The 8,818-nt window shown below is 29.0% G+C and overlaps 1 pseudogene; it reads left to right on the top strand.

Moving 5' to 3' along the window:
- Positions 1 to 4,487: 4,487 nt before the first annotated feature.
- On the top strand, positions 4,488 to 5,855 carry LOC114169375 (aspartic proteinase CDR1 pseudogene; annotated as a pseudogene).
- The last annotated feature ends 2,963 nt before the right edge of the window (positions 5,856 to 8,818 follow it).

Consider the following 8,818-nt stretch of genomic DNA (forward strand, 5'->3'; position numbering starts at 1 on the left):
TTTTATTTTGCATTTTTTTATTTAATTAGTATTTCCATTTAAGACAGAACATGTTAAAGTTTGTTTATATACATGTTTCCTTTCCTAAATATGAGAGTAATCTTAATCCGTTTATAATGTTCCATGGAATAACGTTGTGATTCACATAAGCCTTTCTTATCAAAATAGAATCAGTTTCGATCCAAAGATTGGACTAAAATAGAATCAATTCAAGCTAAATAGAATAAATTCAATGCATTGTTTAATATTTTAAATTACTCAGTAAACACTTCTTATATTCGACAAACTTCAATTAGATCATTTAATATTTTTTTTTTCAATTCTTTAACTCTATATCCATTTGTTCAATCTCTATGAGATATCTGAAGGTTATAAATCACATTCATAACATAACATGCATAACAAAAAAGAATTGGATATATTTTTGGTTAAATCATGCATAGTAGATACGTAGACAAATATTTAAGTAAAAATATCTTAATCGGCTATGATGGTTCTAAAAATTTATTTCCTTCAAATTCTTAAACTACCACCCAGGTCCGTATTTGCCTTTTTTTTCTTCTATCTAATAGATCGAAATCCAAGTTTTATTTCCAGTAACAAAATATATCATTAAATCATATTTAAATTTTGAATTATCAATCTTTGATTAAGTCTTACTTAATCAATTTATATATATATATATTCTTAAACTACTTTTAGTGCTACCAAAAAATATAATAATGTTCCATTTAGAGAAAATATATTAATTAATTAAAATTAAATCTTTTAATTTAATCAATAATATATTTTCTGTCCAACAAACACGAGTCAAACAAACACGAGTCAGTGTGTGACTCCGTAGATTCATTAATTTATTAATAGTATGAAGTACATTTTATTTTAGAATCATTAGAAGATTAATATAATATTCTTTACATGTTTATATCTCTATATTAATTCTGTGGAGAAAATGCCCAAAATTTGAGAAGCCCATGTCTCACTTATATGACCAAGCCTCCTGTGCCACAAAGATGCCTCCATATACATAGCATTCACACTGTCTTTAACAACCAAAGCTTTAGTCCAATACAATTTAGATTGTTTCTCCCCTCTGGCCATAACCAAGTTACCTTTAGTGAGCTTCCATTTACTAGAACCAAAGTGATTGTCATAACCACAATCATCAAGCAACTGCACAGAGATTAAATTAAAACGGACATCCGGAGCATGTTTGACTCCTTTAAGCAACAACTGCACTCCCATGTTGGTTTGCAGGCAAACATCACCAACACCAATCACTTTAGACTCACCATCATTACCCATCTTCAACACTCTAAAATCACCAGAAGTGTAAGATGTGAAGAACTCCTTCCTAGGTGTAACATGCAATGTAGCACCACTATCAATAATCCACATGCTCTCATCAGATACAAGATTAACGGACTCAAAGTCACGAAGAAGAACAAGATCACCATCGGTAGCAGTAGTGACACGATCATCATCATTATGATCATTCTCTCTCTGCTTGCCCTTCTTGTCTTTGTTCTCCTTTTTCCACTTAAAACAGTATTTCTGAATGTGCCTAGTTTTATGACAAAAATGGCACTCTAAATTCTTGTATCTTGACTTGGACTTGCTCCTACTCTTCTCTCTATCACCTTTATGTTCCTTTTTCTGACTTCTCCCCCTAGCTTCTGTAACAAGCATCTCATTCTGAGATGAAGAACCATGTGCCTTCCTTCTCATCTCTTCATTAAGAGCACCGCTTTTTGCCATCTGAAAAGAAACAACACCATTCGAGGCAGAGTTCGTAATTGAAACCCGAAATACCTCCCAAGACTCTGGTAGAGTATTAAGCAACCATAATCCCATAACTTCATTAGGAGCCCTTGAAACTCATTTAAGTGATCACAAAGCTCTGATACCACTTGTTAGGTTTTACAAGGAGGGGGTTTCACTAGGGAGAACAAACACCAATGAGACTTGAGCCTAACCACATAAGATATTGACACCACTCTCAACCCAAAACCTTAAGACAATGGGTTTATGGGTCTTTATTCTTATATAGTGCTCTACTTTCTCATTTCTAGCCAATGTGGGACTTAGAATCACACTTGAATTCTTAACAATCTCCCCCTCAAGGGTGAGTCCCTTCAACCACATTGGTACACTCCCCCTCCAGCGGAAGCATTCTCAACCACGAGTACCCCTTCTCGTACCGCCGTTCATCTTAATGGGACACGCTTACCTGGAACTCTTTGCCAGGAAGACTTTCGATACAGGGACATGCACTCGTCTGAACCGATTTTAACCATCGGCTCTGATACCACTCTGATGGGGAAAACAACAACAAACAATATACCAGAGAATGCAGCGGATATAATTTCCCCTAACTTGCAAGAATCTATGAGGAGCAATAATCAAAGAGCAGCAATAATAAATCAACAAAAGCACAAATAAAAGCACCAAGATTTTTAACGTGGAAAACCCCTCAAATCAAGGGTAAAAACCACGAGTCGTCCAAACCAAAGAAATAGCTTCACTATGATCAACAAGAGTACAAAAGAGTCTTAATCAATAGCACAAATTAGTGCCAACACCCAACCAAATAACAAAGCAACAAAGCTTTCAAATAAAGAAGAACAAGAGAGGAAAACCTCTAAAAAATTTCAGCCCGATCCAACGGTGAACGAATCCGCAGTGCCGAATTTACTGCGACAGCTCTATGAAAAACGTGAACAGAATTTTCCTCTACCTCTCCCTCTATGTGTTAGGGCTTTCAGTGTATTCTGACTCTATTGTTCTGCCTCTCTCTTTATTTTATAGCCTCCTCTCCACTAGGTTTAAGTGAGACATGGGCTTCTCAAATTTTGGGCCTTTTCTTCACATAGGAAGGGAGCCCAATACCCAACAAATTCTACAATATATAGCTGTTAAATAAGAATAAGTAACACATGATAAATGATTTAAAAAACTCCTTTCTTCTTTTATTCATAATACTCTCATCAAAGTCTATAGTCTTTACTAAGAATTGATAGATTCTTTCTTATAATAATTAATCCCACGAGAATTTATAATCGTACTCAATAATCATTTAACTAACATTATAAATTAGTAAATGTCTAATATCAAAGTATAATAAATAATTTATTAATTTTTGTGATAATTTCAAGTCTAAGAAAATTATATATCTTTTGAAAAGAATTTTTCAATTGACAATTCAAAGATGATTTTAACTATCATAAAATTTTCCTTTGAGTCATATCTTTATATGTGTAACTTAAAAAAAAGAGAAAATATTTTAATATTTATCTGATAAAGGTCATTACATATATATTACATATATATTGATTTATATGGTTTAATGATGTTCTATCCTCGACAATCCTTTAATAAAAAACAATTTAAATCAAAATTATATAAGATTTGTTTCTCGTTATTAAAATCCCTATTATAACAGCAAGCCAAAGACTTTATCATATGATTCAATAAATATAACCATAAAATAAATAATAATAAACACAATTTTATTATTAATAACTTGAAAATTTTGATTTATGCAATATCTCAAATTCAACTATATCATTAATTTATGATCAAGCAGTTGTATGAGAAACCAAAAATGTTTTTATGATGTTTATATTATTGCTGAGACATGGGATACTAAGTCTGCAGTTTCTAACCTTTATCAATGCTCAAAACCAGATTTCTGGTCGTGTTAGGTTGTTAGGCTTTAACTATGTAGTGTACAGGCAATGTATTTTTCTGGGATGATATATCAATTATGCCAATATTTATATGAGAAACTTGTGACAAAATTGATACAAGGACCTCATATTGAAAACGAGTGAGAATAAATGTTCGATACGAAAATAACTTATATTTTCTACCAATTTTGTTTTAAATTTTTCTTAGAAAATACTTATAAATTTTGTAATGAAAAAAAAATTTACAGAAAATTGCTGTCAATTTTTTTGTAAAATATTTTGTAATAAAACACTTTTCACACCAAATTTTATAGAAAATACTTGCAAATTTTATAATTTTGTAGAAAATAATTATCTACGAAGAAATTACCTGCCAATTAAAAGTTTTAGAAAAAATAACAGAAAAAAGTCTTTTCTTACAAATTGTTTTAACAAATTCGTAAGAAGATTTTCATGTAATATGAGAATTTTAGTAGTGATTTCAGCCTCGAAAAAGCTTGTCTTTATTTTATTTATACATACTTATTTTATTTATTCAAAAATTTTATTACTTTCAAATTTAATGATTTTTAATGTGAATTTAATGTTTATACGTACTTATTCAAAAGTCAATTATTTACTAATACAACAATTTAATGAAAATATTATTAATTAAAAGTTTATGCTATCAGAATATTCCAATAAAATTGTCTTTTTTCTGAAGCACAATTCAACAAACAAACACTCACACACCAATATAAATTGTCACAAGGAATGTGGTATAGTGATTATTCAGGAGATTTTGTTTAATCACTGCATTTTCAGTGATGATGACATCAATCTCACATTCTTCTCAGACCATTCTTTTACTGTATCTTTACTTCTTCTCTTTCTCAGAGGCTTTCAATGGTGGTTTCACTGTGGAGATCCTCCACCGTGACTCACCAAAATCACCATTCTATCGTCCCACAGAAACTCAACTCCATCGAGTTGCCAATGCTGTTCGTCGTTCCATTCATCGTGCTAATCATTTCCACCAAAATTTTGTCTCTAAAAACACTGCTGAATCCAGTGTGACACCAGATATAGGTGACTACGTGATGAGTTATTCAGTTGGAACCCCAGAAGTTAAAGTTTTTGGCATTATTGACACAGGCAGTGATCTAGTTTGGACGCAGTGTCAACCTTGTAAAACTTGTTACAACCAAACCACACCAATCTTCAACTCTTCAAAATCCACCACCTACAAAACCCTTCCTTGTTCTTCCACTTCATGCAAATCACTGTCAGATAACTCTTGCTATTCACACAAACACAAAAACTGTGAATACAGTATTTTGTACGAGGATGGAAGATACTCACATGGAGATCTTGGTTTGGAGACACTCACCTTAGGCTCCACCAATGGCTCTTCTGTCAAATTTCCCAGAACTGTGATAGGATGTGGCCGTAACAACAGTGTTTCCTCTGAAGAGAAAAGTTCTGGCATGGTTGGTTTAGGTCATGGATCTTTGTCTCTGATATCTCAGTTGAGTTCTTCAGTAGGTGGAAAATTTTCTTATTGTCTTGCACCGATATATAACAAACCTAGCAAACTCAGTTTTGGAGAAGCTGCTGTGGTTTCTGGGAATCACACTGTTTCCACCCCACTAGCCTATCATGGTCATTACTATCTGACACTGGAAGCACTCAGTGTTGGAAAAAACAGAATAGAGTTTGGAAAATCTAATGAAGAGGGAAACATCATGATTGATTCTGGGACAACACTCACTTTTTTGCCGGATGATGTTTATTCAAAGCTGGAATCAGCAGTGGCAAATGAAGTTAAGTTAAAACGTGTTAAGGATCCATTGTTGAGCCTTTGCTACAAAGGTGCACTTCATGAACTGCATGCACCAGTGATAACAGCACATTTCAGTGGCGATGCAGATGTGAAGTTAAGTGTTGACAACTCCTTCATTGATTCGGGTGATGGAGTAGTTTGCTTTGCTTTCATGGCAAGTAAAAGCTCTTCGATCTTTGGAAACTTTGCTCAGAAAAACATCTTGGTTGGCTATGATCTGCAGAAGAAAACAGTCTCCTTTAAGCCAACAGATTGTGTTCAAAAGTGATTTCTTTGTTTGATTTGGTCTATGATTCATGCTTGTAATAGTAAAACCAATTAATCGACATTCCTTTGAAAATGTTTTTCAAAAACTCAATGCAAAATTATAATTTGTGCGTCCATAATTGATTTGCACCGGTGCATAATGATTTTTTACATAGCCCTGTATTTCTCGGTTTACCTGCAAACGAGACATATAAAATACATACAAAGATGTGAAATACATACAAAGATGTGATGATATTTTTGTAACTTTTTTGAATTTTTATGTCTCGGTTGTATTTAAAATCGAGATATAACCACCCTAAAATGATGAGTAATCAGTGACCATTTGACATATAACAAGTGAATTCTATGTAAGAAAATAATTTTGTAATATTAAATTTTGACGACTTTTATTTCAAGTTATATTTTTAAGTGATTTTTTATTTTTTTACTTTTAAATTTCAAATATTACTCTAAATTATGAAAGAAAGTTAATAAAATTTCAAATACAATTTTTTCAAAAATAAGGTATAAGTATTCTTGGTCAATATTATTTTATTTTATATTATATTAATGATTTATATTATTTTTTCCACCAAAGTTAATGCTTCTATTTTTTTTATATTTTTGTTTTCTGTCTCTTTCCGAATTCTTAATCTCAATCTCCATACATGGCTCCAATTTTCAATTAATCCCAAACCGCGTCTATTTAATAAATTAACATAAAGTGATATTCTTTATTAATTGTAGGATTTGTAACCAACACAAACTAGCTGTTTCGTTTTGTTTTTGTTTTTATTTTTTTAAATATTTTGTTTTGGGCAGGACATGACAAAATAAACCTAATTGTATTGAACTATGGATTATCCACACTATATTTTACTAAAAAAATTAAACTATTTCCAAAAAAACTGAATTGTACGTTCAGTTAAAGAAAATTGAACTCTTTATGTTTATGGTTCGGTCAACTAGTTAACTGTTTAAAAATGTTTTTTAAAATTTAAGACAGTAAAACAATAAAATTAAGTATTACAATATGCGCAAAATGATACAAATATGTGATTACTTGAACTTTTAAGATAGCAGAAAAACTAAAGATTCAAGTCTACTGTAAATCATGTATTGATTTGTATGTTTATTATTTACAAGGTTTATGTGAAAAGAAAAAGTTTCGTGAGTAAGAAATTAAATACTTTTATTTATATATATAAATAAAGTCAAGTAGTTCATAATTATTGGAATTTGGTTTGTGATATTTTCTTGAAAATGATGTTTCTAAATATATATATATATATATATATATATATATATATATATATATATATAAAAGTTTACGAAAACTATTCTATATTAAAATTATTAGAAAAAAATAAAAAAAATAGAGAAAAAACGAATTATGAAACTCTTTTTATAGAGACGTTTTCATGTAACTTTTTTTGAGTATTTACGAATACAAATAAATAATAGATAATAATTAAATTAAGTTTGTTTAGAAAAAAAATAGTTAGGTGTTACAAGTCTTAATCTTATAAATTACTTAATATGAAACATGTATTACATATAAATAAAATATAACATTAAATCAACTAAAGTTGTTAAAACAAATTATTTAATGTGCAACATCTATTACATATAAACAAAATATAATATTAAATAGGTCTAGGTAAAATAAATATTATTTGACATTTATGTTCCTGTAACTGAATAATTTAGTTAAGCAATTAAAAAATAATACACAATTAGTTTAGTTTAAAAATATTGTAGTTCGGTTAAAAAATAATGAAATTCAGTTTAAAATAGTGCAATTCGATTAAAAAATAGTGTAGTTTGAAAAGAAGGTTCAATTCAATTCATATTGTAGTTCAATTAAGTTCAATGCAGTTCAATCTTTTAAAATAAAAAACAGTTCAGTCAATTCGCCTGAACTATTCTTCGGTTCAGACAAGTTATTCTTAAATTCAGTACAGTTTTTAACTGCTCCAGTACAGTTTGGTTTCATTTTGACCTGCACTAGTTTTGGAATCGGGGGCTTTCTAGGGCATGAAAGTGAAGAGGCATAAATTAATCATATGTCATAATAAGTCAAAACTTGTGGATTTAAAATTTTAGGCTTAGAAATGATCAATTAATATGAGTAAAACTAGAAATAAGTTTTCACAATTAATCGATTGGGTAAAAATATAATTGATTATTATAGGACTTTCTTAAAACTTGCCAATACACAAATAATTGATTTAAGTAATGATTTATTAATATTCAATTTAATCGATTTATACGTTTGGGGAAAACAAATTAATTGATTATCATTAAATAATAATTTATTAAAACAATTTTTTATAACAAAATTTCTTCTAAACGAACCTTTTTTCCTTAGAGTAAATAGTTTTCAGAATTACTTAATTAGGAAAAAATATAATTAATTATTATAGGACTTTCTTAAAATTTGTCAATACGCAAATTAATTGATTAAATTAAGTAATTATTTATTAATATTCAATTGAATCGATTTATACGTTTGGGGAAAAACAAATTAATTGATTATCATTAAATAATAATTTATTAAAACAATTTGTTATAACAAAATTTCTTCCAAAATAACCTTTTTTTCTTTGAGTAAATAGTTTTCACAATTACTCGATTAGAAAAAAATATAACTAATTATAATAGGACTTTCTTAAAACTTGTCAATAAGCAAATAATTAATTAAATTAAGTATAAATTTATTAATTTTCAATTGAATCGATTTATAAATACATTTGGGGTAAAACCAAATAATTGATTGTCATTAAATAATAATTTATTAAAACAATTTGTTATAACAAAATTTCTTCCAAAATAACTTTTTTCTTAGAGTAGATATTTTCACAATTACTCGATTAGGTAAAAATATAATTGATTATTATACAACTTTCTTAAAACTTGTTATTCCGCAAATAATTGATTAAATTAAATAATAATTTATTAATATTCAATTAAATCGATTTATACGTTTGGGTAAAACAAATTAATTGATTATTATTAAATAATAATTTATTAAAACAAAATTTTATAACAAAATTTC

This window comes from Vigna unguiculata, chromosome 11 (genome assembly GCF_037176805.1).
Source record: "Vigna unguiculata cultivar grain cowpea cultivar isolate G323 ecotype 2 chromosome 11, ASM3717680v1, whole genome shotgun sequence".
Classification (NCBI taxonomy): domain Eukaryota; kingdom Viridiplantae; phylum Streptophyta; class Magnoliopsida; order Fabales; family Fabaceae; genus Vigna; species Vigna unguiculata.